This window comes from Diuraphis noxia, unplaced genomic scaffold (genome assembly GCF_037042655.1).
Source record: "Diuraphis noxia isolate RWA-SAM2 unplaced genomic scaffold, SU_Dnox_SAM2 contig0003, whole genome shotgun sequence".
In the NCBI taxonomy this organism is placed as follows: Eukaryota; Metazoa; Arthropoda; class Insecta; order Hemiptera; family Aphididae; genus Diuraphis; species Diuraphis noxia.
This window is the reverse complement of record NW_028301713.1, coordinates 74,934,340-74,947,550: the sequence shown is the minus strand read 5'-3', so window position 1 is coordinate 74,947,550 and position 13,211 is coordinate 74,934,340. Positions and strand designations below refer to the sequence as shown.

The 13,211-nt window shown below is 25.9% G+C and overlaps 1 protein-coding gene and 1 pseudogene across 5 annotated transcripts in view; one reads left to right on the top strand and one right to left on the bottom strand.

Moving 5' to 3' along the window:
• Positions 1–13,211, top strand: part of Nmdar2 (glutamate ionotropic receptor NMDA type subunit 2) — a 316,208-nt gene that overhangs the window by 119,868 nt on the left and 183,129 nt on the right. The gene's annotated exons all lie outside the window — the stretch shown is intronic.
• On the bottom strand, positions 11,783–12,944 carry LOC149057760 (uncharacterized; annotated as a pseudogene).

Below are 13,211 nucleotides of genomic sequence, written 5' to 3'. Positions count from 1 at the left end.
TATTGACTTTGTACTATTTATTACGTACGTTATAGGTACTTGCCTATTATTGAATATTTGAATTACAATTAAGCAATCGTATTACAAACACATTTTACTGAATTCGGTGAGGTGAAAATTTACCATTGTAAATAATTTTTATTTTAATAAAAGTGATGTTTTCAACCATTGTATATTATATACGATAAAATAAACATATCCAATTTTCCTTTTGACCTTTTATCCACATGTAGTGAAAATTGCCTCGAGGTCAAAACCTTACCACTTAAATTATGGTTTTCCTCTACATCTGAAATACATATTTAATAACAACGTTGGATCAATTACTTAAGAATCGTCTAATATCCATTACTTGTTATCCTGCTATCGTTCAATACTAACACAAATGCCGTATTACTAAATTATTGCAATGGCTTGTCTATACAAAATAACTTTTGTTAAAATAAATTTAATATTTGATTTGTTTTCCATAAACTACGAATAGTTTCAAATTGAAAAATAAAAAAATTGTGATGCATACAATTATTTAAGATCAAATATGGATCATACAATAAAACTATGTTCCGTTGGACGATATAATATGTACATATCTGCTACTTAACCTAACCTATGATTAATGTAAACTTTAAAGGTTACCAACTTCCGATATAATATTGAACGGTATCCTTCAATTCCATAGTTGGATAATCAGTAAATAGTATTTGCTATTAACCATTAGTCACATTATTAAATCTAAAAGAGTTATAATACGTGTTATAAATAATTATGAAAATTATGTCTTAATATAATTGTTATTTAATTAAGCAACAAGACCAAGCCCGTTTTCATCATATAGTTTCAACTTTGTCCTGCATAGCATGTTCATTTGAATATTTAATAACCATTTGTAGTAATATTTTAATAATTTTGTGCCGAATAAATTAAAATGTGATAAATATAATTCGTTTAAGTACTCATAGATTTAATTTTAATTTTTGGGTTTATAATAATATACTATAAATAAAAATGAAATAACACTATTTTATTTAAAACCAAAAATGTTTTCTGATTTTTAATTGCTTTGATGCTCTACATCTAGTAGTCTTCGTGATTATATATCCAAAATAATATAATTATATACCTAAATATGTTAACAAACATTATGCAATGAGTATTGTTAAAATTACCATGTGAATAATCAATTCAAACAAAAATCCGTTATTTACAGTAGTTTATTTATGTATGACTGTGTTGTAACAGTTTCAAATATAAATAAATGAAAATTATGATAAAGGATGTTCAATAAGTATAGTAATATGGAAATTACCATTAATTAATATTGATACATTTTGGTTGGAATATTATTTGGGAATAATTAATATTCAGCTCTTCGGTAGCAGTCAACATACGGTTGGCCAATGATTTCAGTTTGTGTAATAGAAAGCATATTATCTATCATCCCTGGTCAGTTTAGCTAGTATATATCATTTGATGGTTTGGGTAAGGTGCATGGACGCTGGGTACTCGAAAACTCGATTATAAGGTACGGTTATATGGTTATAACTACGGAGGACATTTTTGCTAATATTTTTCATACCTGCTGCAGTTTCAGGAAGCCGTTGATTGTATGTTTAAGTCTAAGTTGCGTCTTTAAGTTAGAAGCATTAAAATATATTTTAATTGTTGATAATAATTAGTTTTTTTTTAGTGCTTACCACCATATTCAAAAGTTTTCACATATACTTGCAGTTTATGTTTTATTACTTATTAGTGACGTAGTAGAATAATACAATAAATTCATGACTAGTAACTAAACTTATATTACGTAAACATCTGACTGTCGAAACATCACTTAAGTTTGTTAATAGCTACCTATGATTACACTATCCGACTCCGACGTCCATAATAGTGGTAGAGAATGTATATGTATATTTATATGTGAACTATCGACTGTTATTATAGTATATAGTAGTATAGTATCTCACTGTTGTTATGGTAATTTAAATTTGTCCTCTGTATTTAATCGTGCAAACTGCCTTTTAATGACCAAAGGGACTTTTAAAATTATGTGATGTGGTGATAAAATATAATTTTATGTGTTACTGTAACTACATTATGCATATAATACAAATAACAATAATTACTTCGACCCAATGCCGTAAAAAATCATTTTTAACATATTTCATGCGATTTTATTCAGCACTATACGTAAAGAATAATTTATCAAAATATGCCTATCGTTTTTTGTGACTTTCGTTCTAATTGTTAAGTATAGGTATATTATACAAAATATTTTTAAAGTCTACACCGTAAGCTAAATTATTTTCTCTAGTAAAATAATATATTATATTTAATCACATTACAGAAACAATCAAATAATAGTTCACCACTGGCATATTATAGTTATTTGCTTCACGGAAGGCTATACAATTTAGATCGAGTTAAAGTGGAATGTTTATTTAATGAATATAACTTATAGCGCATAATACATCCTTATTAGCTCATGATTAGCATAGGTAGCATTTTTGAATCAAATTCAACCTAATATCAAATTTCCTTAGCATACTTTGTAATCTATTGAATATGTATTGTTATAACTATTTATGGATAAGTATAATTAGTTATGGTATAACATGTGTATTTAAATAGGTTAAACAAAAATATTGAATGAGAACTTGCAGAATTTTATATTTTGTATGTTACGTTTAATTAAACGCAATATGGTTTTTGGAAGTTTGAGTTTAATTTTTAAAGGTATAACTGAGACGATAAATAGTAAAATAATGTTGATTATTAAATTTTAACTATTACTGAGATAGTGTTTGGTTAAAAATACCTTTACCACCTACTTTTTTCTTGTGGCCAATAGTATGTAAGGTTCTATTTGTTTGGCATTGTCAAAGATATATATATATATACCTAGTATAAATTGAATATCATTGTAAGATTATTACTTAGTGTATTTTAACCGTTATATTATCTATATGTATAAAAATATGCTGCTAGCATAATCACAGGCAACGAATTTAACACACAGTTTGAGACATATAAGAGCTAGAATTTTTAACGGGCTACGAAGTTCACGGGTTCAGCTAGTTATATAATATAAACAATGATAAAATATATATTTATTTATATTGATCTTTAAAAATGGAAAAATACCCAAACCAACAAATATCTCAACTGCACTCAAAATCTCTTCTAAGCAACCCTACTCGACGTCCAAATTAAAATTGACCCAGAGACTTTCTCAAAAATTGAACCATTTAAATTTAAGATTCATGTAAATGTAGCTCTATTGTGAGTTTTCCTTTCCACCTCCCCATCACTGCTATCCCTCCCTTAAATTTACTCATTTTACAAATAGTATAGATAGAAAATTTTCATTAAACGTTATTTTATATAAAAATATATATATATTGATATTTCAGTTGTGTGCCAAAATATTTGTACGGAAATCAATTAAATGTATTAACTATTTAATGCTTTTTTTATATTTTGAATAGTAAATTCATTCGCTCTCACATGGTCATGCTCAGTGCAACCCATTATATTCTTGAAGTCTAAAAAAAAAGTTAAATATAATTCGTCATTAAATAATTACAAGAAATAAAATTCTACACCAGCGAAACCTTTGCTACATAAAATCAGCTTTAATGAACCATTCAATATAAAAACTGAACAAATAGAAAAAAGAATTTTTAGGGTACTCAATCAAAACCAAAATAGTGAAGTGCAACAATATTAATGAATATGCTAATTGCTTACTATTTTAAAATAAACTAATATACTTAAGAGGACGTGATACCCGCATGTGTTGTCTCCGTCTTACAAATGTGTAACATGGTACATTTTTCGCTCAGCAGAACACGTGTAGCTCCGTTAACTTAAAAATTAGAGTGAACTGACCTCTTATAACATTTAAATGTAAGATTATTATCTAGACAACCTCATATGCTTTTTATTTTATATCAAATTTAAAGCGAGTTATGAGTATTTTAAAATTGTGAATTTTTTGTGCATCTTAAAATACTCATAACTTCCTTTAAAATTTAAATATATTAAAAATCATATGAGGTTGACTAGATAACAATCATACCTTTAAATTTTATAAGAGGTCAATTCACTCTAATTTTTAAGCAAACGGAGCTACACGTGTTCTGCTGAACGTAAAATTTACTATATAATGCACTTGTAAGACAGAGACAACACATGCGGGTATCACGTCCTCTTAATAATAAATAATTTATGTACAGATTTATGTTTAATTATATAAGTCTCAAAAATAAAACAGTAGTCTTTACCCAATTAAAAATCCAGGCTGAGTTAACGATACTACTCGAAAAGTTATTACCTCGTAATTCAAATATATTTATAAAAATGAATCATCAAATTAAATTGTATTTCATATTCATAAATTGCTTGCTTCCATTTTGTACACCACTTTTTTGTGTTTATCACATATAGTTGAATTATATCTATAATTTACAATATTTAGCTGTAAGGCATTCAATATATGATATGTAAAATAAAATGAAATAGAATAGGTAATGAAAAAATGACCTTTTCTGCAACTTAGGTACCATATTTACTAGATTTATGCTCTATAAAGGTGCTAAATTTCAAGCATTTCTAGCATATAAAAAATTTAACTACAATAATTTGAAAATAAAAAAACCGTTAAACAAATACAGTCTTCACTGCGCTCAAAATCTAAAATATAAATTATTGAACATGATAAAACCTATCTTCTACAACCTTTATGTTAAAACTGTTTAATATATTTCACAGTTCTTTTGTGAATTTAAATTCAATACACTTTTATATAAAATTGAGTTTTGCATGTCACTATCTTAATGCAATTGACTGATTGATCGGTTATACTATACACAACATCCATTAAAAGGTAAATTGAATCAAGAAAGCCTACGTCGTAAGACCTAAAGTGTAGTAACCACTCAGTATCGTTAAATAATTATTAGCATTCATATTAATTTTCTTATCCTTCTATAAATAAACAAGGAAAGTGGTAGTTAAGGCCTAAAATTGCTGGTGCCATTGCAGGCATACTTAATATTCTATTTCTGTAAGCTGAAAATTCAGCCAGCTTCTAAAGGTATCATACTGTTTAGCAATTATTTATGTTAATCAATAAGATATTTTATTTCTCTAAAATATTAACACAGTGTTATGTATTTAATTATATAACAGTCATTGGGTTTACCCTATTTTAATTCCATTAAATGTAGGTACAGTGTTTTTTTAACATAGTAATTTAGGTTATTCTTATCAAATACGTATAAAACATATTAAATTCAATCAAATATTTTATATTTTGTAACCAATAAAAATTATTTGTATAAACAAAAAAATATTCGTTTTTTATTAGCCAACTAAAATTCTTGCGCGAGCACGTTTTTGAAGTAAACATTTCACAATATCCTTTCATAACTGCTTCGATTACTATACATCATCATTACAGTCATCAAGACATCTTCTTTTATATAAGATAATATTATAAGTATAGATTAAATTAATAGTATCCGTAACAATTTTACAAAGGTTGCAATAATAAGTGTTTTTATATTTTTATTTAATTTTAAGTTGCCCTTCTTATTTCTTCTTATTTCTTAGTTTCTATCAATAACCGTGAATCATTTTTCCGTATAATTTAATTTATTCCATTTTATTCATACAGTATACTACTTTATATTAAACTACAATCATATTGTAATAATTTATTTAGATCTTAAAACATATGATTGAATATTAGTTATTATAAAATATTTTTAAATTTTGATTTCTTCATCTAGATAAGAGAACATGATTCTCATCAAGTATTCCTATAAATTATGTTAATGGAAATAAATTCAGTTAAGTTAAGTGGTTTTAAGATGTATTTAAAATTAAAAAAAAATAAATAAATAAATAAATCATACCAATGTTTATTATGTTTAAGCAATTTTACTACATTTATGAAAAATATAAATAGATACCTATTATAAAGTCCAAATCTGTAAAAATGCACTTGTTAAATAATGACTAAATATTCACTATGGTGTATCTTATAGCCATCGGTAAGTATTGTTTAATTTAGCTAAAAAAAAATAAATTCTAAAATTATTATAAGATATATATTAATTATAAACGAAAATAGACTTTTAATTTATTTCGATTTTAGATTAGTAGGGGAAAACTATAATTCTTATTATTTTTAATTTACGAATTTACTTTTATTTTTATCATACTCACTATTATTAAAATTATTAATTAATTTAAGGTTTCAAACCAGAGTAGATATCTATATATTATTACTAATTAATACTATTTTAATTCGAACGATATCATATTATTCTTAAATCTTAATCAATTGTTTAGATACTTATTAATTATGATAGTAATATATCATGGCGAGTGTTGTAGTTAAACTGCAATATATTTTTGATTTCTGTAACTGAATGAATAATATCGCTGCTGATAACATCTATAATGTTATTTATTTAGTTTAAACGCTACATAATTTGAATGATTATGATACAATTTGTTTATTTGTATATGTAGAGACCGTATTGAATATAAACACATATATCTACACATGAATAAATTAATTCCATGTTTTATACCTAAGTTATTTTCTATAAAGTATAAATAAACTTTTATTGAATAGGGCATTTAAGATTAACGTTTAAATTATGTACCATCCGATGCAGGAGTTTGTAAATGAAGAATAGTTTTAGTGAGTTTCAAGTCATTGTAAATAGCACGGTGATTGCATACAACTAGTTGATATAATATGATCTTTAGAGTATCTACTAATAATCATTCAGACGCATTGAAAGCTTTTAAACATTACGTGACGCTATGGACGTCATTTGGAGTAAAGTCATTAGGTGGCAAGCATCTTAAATTCAATTTATGTGGTCTAATGAAGAGCCTTATAGAATTCGGTAGATAGCAATATACTAAATTTGGTGGGTTAGCAAATAGCAATTGCTAACCCTCGTTACCCGTAAAGGCACCTATGCGTGACACTATGTTTATGTCTCAAACCACTGTGCTAATAAAATTGAACCGAAGCATAAGTCACATAATAATATCATGTTAACATTTTAAAATTTCATTTAAGAAAATAAAATCCAACAAATTGAATTAATCTGTAGGAAAGCACAATGGGCGTAAAATTTGGTTATATACAATATGCAGCACAGATAAAATAAAATAAATCTGGAACCAACTCACCCGTGACATTATTCCATTAAACAAAACGTCGATCGTCTATATGTGTATCATAATATAATAATGATAATTGTTTATTTTGTATCCAAATAAAATATGAACATATAAAAAAACAAATAGTTTATCGTAGTTACACATCACCTATAATCATTAGCTTGTAATGGCGATGTTGAGTTCACAAAAAAGATTTAAAATTTAAAACATTAAGAATAGTCAATAGGTGTATAGTTATTACATATTAATTATTATACAGTATACAATTTAAAGCTATCTAATCTAATTAAATTAATAATTTACAGAATATAAGTAATATATATTATTATTATAATACATGCTTAGGTAGTTAAATTGTTGAACAATTACATAGTTCATAAAAATCTAAATATTAACTCGAAAGCTTAACCTATAAATATTATTATTCTATTAAATTATAATGATAAACTATTTATATATTTTCTAAAATAAATTAAACTTTTAAAACTTAACTTAAGATATTAATACTTAGTTGAATATAAATTTCAATTCCTACAACTAAAGGATTTAATTTTACAAAAGTTGTGTTACATTTATATAGTACTAAATTGGCATTGTTATTATGCCTTGTTTTATAGCTATGGGTTTAAAAAAAAATTAATTTAGTTCTTAAACATTGAGAATGCTATATATGTTATGGTAATAATTATTAGGGACATACTTGTGCAGAATATAGGCAATTTATTTATTTCATTATTTTTTTTTTTTAAATCTGTATGTGACTATTGTAAGTAAAGTGCCAGAACTCAATTTCAAATATTAAAATTAACTATACAAACGCTATATAAATTATGCGTTTCAATTGAATATTATAAATATAATTTAAATCCTTGAAAATACAAAAGAATTTTCTAATTAGGTATTTTGGTCAAATAATGAATATGAATATCCGAATTTTAATTTATCATCATAATATAATTCGAGATATTTGATACTATTTACCTTTTCCAAATAAACAAAATATTAGAATTACAGTTTCTACTATTGCAAGTTAATTAATTTACATACAATGTGTTATCAGTATTATTAAACCTAATATTTTGTATTTTAAAACACATATATATTTAGCCTTGTTTAGATTTCTAAGAAATGTGTACATTTATAATATATATACTGTTGATATTAATTATTCAGTTAATTTAATGATTTGATCCAATATTTAGAGTAATACATATACCCATCACGAACGTATTGTATCTTACAACGCATAACCTACACATTACACAATATTTACGTAGTAACTATAATATGAAATTTACGAAGTTAAAATTTTTGTTGTTAACTTGGAATTTATTACTTAAATATTATATTGAATTGACATAATATTATAATACAACTTAAAGGAAAGAAAATGTCCTGTGTTCTCCTTGGTTTTTACAATGTTTTAATTTTTAAAAAAGTTTTAAGAACTTTTAAATTCTAATATCTTAAAATATTTCTGCTTGGAACTTACATTTTGATATCTATGCTGTATTAAGACAGAAGATAACAGATGTAGTTACAACGGTGAATAAGATATTGTATAGTTAAATCAATTAATTCTGTAATTTAGGTCAAACAATATAGTGTTTAAATTTTTAACATTTACTATGCACTTACCAAGCATTGAGTAAATATTATACTTTCATGCTGTGAGCTTATAATTAAATGGTAGACTGAACACGAATTATTATAAAAAGTTGATTCAGTCAAATAATTTTGGGCATAAAACTTTTTCTACCCCGTAGAAAACAATCATGGATGAAATACAAATATAACTCTTTAATCTATAAAAATTTTGTCGTTTAAAGTGTTAACTGCTAACAAAATGATTTTTCAACAAGAGTGAATGTAATACTCCTGTCAGATATGTCATATATGATAGATATTTATATATATTTAATGGTTGAACCACCAGAGTATTGACACAAATAATTGTGCCCATGATTTACTTAATTTTATACTTAAAACAGGTATATTATGTTTATTATATAAATAATATACATTTATACATATATTATTATATTATACATATTTATGACAAATACTCTAACATATTATTAAACTATAATATTTTAAGCTTATAACTGACTGAATATAAAAACTCCAAAATCGACTAATTATTTTATATTATATAATATACTATTTTATAATATTGATGCGATTTAGTCATTTACTTAGTTTGATTATTGATGACAGACACATCTCTAATATGTTTCACTGTTCACATATTTTATCGGCAGTGGCCAGTGAGTGGTGAAATCGGTATATTAATAAATATAATATGGTAATAATATTGTAATCACTGGTATAATTTTAACATTATACAACGAATAAATGGCACGGTTGTAACAGTTGGTATTATAATCACCAACATGGCACCAAATATTAATAAAGTAATTCGAAAATTATACAGTACATACTAAGGGAACTTATGTAGAACCTGTGAAAGAGGGCAGGAATATATCACCTCACTTTGTTCATAATAGACCATGGAATACTATACTTGAAGCATGAAGCAGGAAGACCATACATCTTAATCGTGGTGTTTCGTCACTATGATGATTGCTTTATAGTTTACAAATACTTATAAAAAATAAAAATAAAACAGATTTGAGATTCGGCTGTCAATACTTTTAGATTCTGAGCGGAGCGATGAATGTATTGATTTTACCATGATGTGTGTTTTTATTTTTTTTTTTTTTTTGTACCTGTCATCACGTTTTGGGACAGTAAAAGTGCTTCAATTTTTGACTTCAATACCTCGTTCGATCAGAAAGTGAATCTAGTTGGTACTTTGGGAGGTCAAAAGTAAAAAATTCTTAATAATTTTCTAAATAATCGAGAAAAACAAACATTGCTTACAAGTTTTTCAATCTTTATCAAAAAAAAAAAAAATACTTGAAATTTTCACCGAATGTTTATATAGGCACTTTATATATTTTATAAAATTTTCAAAATATTTTGATTTGTTTTGAGCTGTTTACTAACATTTTAATTTTTCAACTTTCTTAGTTTTTTTTTCTATAAATATCGATAAAAATTTATGTATTCGGTAGAAAAGCTTGAAAATTTAATACATTTACATTTAATACAAAACTAACACATTTTAACAATAGAAGTTAAAAAATATTAAAAATACATAGGCACGATTTTTTTTTATAAGCATTTAAAGTTTGAGTTTTGACAACATATTATGTAAAAATCACGAAAATTCACAAATTATTTTAAGCTAGAAATTCATAAAAAATTGTAGAAGTTGAAAAATAAAAGAAATAAATAGTCACAATTTTTTTTTATAAGTATTTAAAGTTCAAATTTTGACTAAATACGTAAAAATTACGGCAATGTTCAAATTATCTTAGATAGAAATTCATATAAGTATTTCTTTTTAATTCTAAGATTTGAAAATTTAATACAAGGCTCATAACATATTTTTACAATAGCAGTTGCAAAATAAAAAAAATCCATAGTCACGATTTTTTTATAAGCATTCAAAGTTTGAGTTTTGACAACAAGTGTAAAAATCACGAAAATCACGAAAATTCGCAAATTATTTTAAACTAGAAATTCATAAAAATGCTTCTTTTTAAATCTAAGATTTGAAAATTTTCAATAATCTATAATATATTCTAGACAGATAAACCGTCTTCGCTCAGAATCGTTTTTCGTATACAATGATATAATATCATTGGATTCAAATTTAATTCCATCCATTACAGTAACCCACTTGTAATACCTACTGTACAGCAGGTACTGACTTACCCGCTTTTTTTTTGTTGAGTTTACAAGTTGTGTTTAAATACCACACCGGGAAGTATCTTAAGAGTATGTTATTCTTTCGGTCAATTAATAACCAAAAATTGGATTCTGTAGTTTCAACGCCTTTGTTGTGTTAAATTTGTTATTTAATGGTATTATCAAATGTATTAATTATTTTGTATTATATCGTTATTTAAAAATAACAAGAAAAATTACTATAAATTAATTGGAGTTTACATGGTAAAGTAAAATGAGGGAAATCTAATAAAATAATTAACTGCTCACTAGAAAACCAAATATATTTTACGGTGAGTAAAATGTAATTATTATATTTTAATGACGATCGCTGTCACCTGCCGCAAATTGTCGACGGTGGCAAACATAGCAGTTGTTAGAAAGACAAATGGTAAATAATTAACATTGTGCATTAAAATAATATATATTATGTATCATGCATGATACACAGTGAAAGCTTTTGCCAACTAACGGGGTTTGGGAGTAATAATTAAAGAACACAATTCAAATGATTTTAGTTTGCCACCATTTATTTTTGTTTGATAATTATACAGTTTAATCACTTTATTACTTTATTATTATTTTTTTTTTATTAGTCTTGAAATTTACAAAGAATTTCCGCTTCGACAACTATGGGCCATTATCGTTGAATTAATTTATATAATTAGAAAGAAAGAGAAAAAAAAATTGTTAATTTTTATATACAAAATAAATATGTACATTTTTGGACAAAATTGTGTCTTATAATTATGTACATGTCAAAATTGTTGTTATTAACTTATAATAACTTTAATATTTGTGATTGTCTGAAGAAATGTATTGTTTTTGTTTCGTTTTCAGGATTTAGACCTAGATTTTCTCCAGTGTCGTGGCTTATGTTTAATTCTTCTCTGGTTTTTTCTACATTCTTCGAATATGTGTTTGATGGATAGTGAGGTGCCACATACTTGGCATATAGGTGGGGCGTCTTTTGCCATCAAGTATCCGTGTGTCAATTTTGTGTGACCAATTCTGGCTCGATTTAGTTTTTTTTCATTTGTGATACTTATGTTTGGGTTTCTTTTCCATCTTTTCAGTGTTTGTTTAATTTGGTTTAGTTTGCTTGTTTGGGTGTTCCATATGTTTTGCCAAAGGGAAGTTGTCATTTATTTAATTTATTTTCTAACATTTGAGTACTGAGCAAAGTTAATGTATTGTACGCCATTTGAGCGGGAAGCTAGTTTAGCTTGTTTTTCTGCCTTTTCATTGCCATCAATTCCTATGTGTCCAGGTATCCATATAAGGATTATGAAATTGTTCTTTCTTTTTGCTTCTTCAAGTCTGTTTTGGATTTGTATTGCTATATTACTAGGGTTAAATTTGTTTTTTATACTAATGATGGAGCTTAACGAGTCACTTTGAATAATATATTTTTCATTTTCATTTTTGTTTATATATTTGATTGCCAGTAGTATAGCCACTGCTTCGGCTGTATATATGGAACATGTTGGTGGTATTTTAAACGAAGTCTGTAGATTGTTTTTTACTATAAGGCTATTCCGACCCTTTCATTATTTTTGGATGCATCAGTATATATTTCTTAAAAATCGATAAGATGTTCAATATTGCTTTTTAGAACATTTTTATACATGTTTGGAGGGGGGGGGGGTGTTTTCCTTGTGTAATGTGTTAAGTTCAATGTTAATGTTGTATGTGCTTGTCCAAGGTGGGCTTATTGTTTTTTCTATTTTTATTATTTGTGATATTTTAGAAGAGTCATGATTATTGTGTAGTTCTAGTGTTCTTTTGTTCTCTGATTATGGTTTGTTTGCTAATCTGGATAGTCTGGCTGCATATAATAGTGTTAATTCAGTTCTTTTTAGATCTGGAGTTGGTTCTCCTGCTATATTGTAGATGCTTTTGATTGGACTGCTTTTGAAGGCCCCTATAGCCATTCGCATTCCTGTGTTGTAGTTTGAGTCTATGTATTTTGTTAGTGTGTTTGTTGCTGACTTATAAAGAATTGAGCTGTATTGTAGTTTTGCTTGGATTGTTGATTAGTATATTTTAATTAGTGTTTCTGATTCGCTACCCCAAGTTGTATGTGACAGCAATTTTAGTATTTTTAGTGCTTTATTAGTGGCTATCTTTAGGGATTTTATGTGCGGTGACCATGTGAGTCTGGAATCGAAGATAACTCCTAATATTTTTAGGTTTTTTTTGTTGAC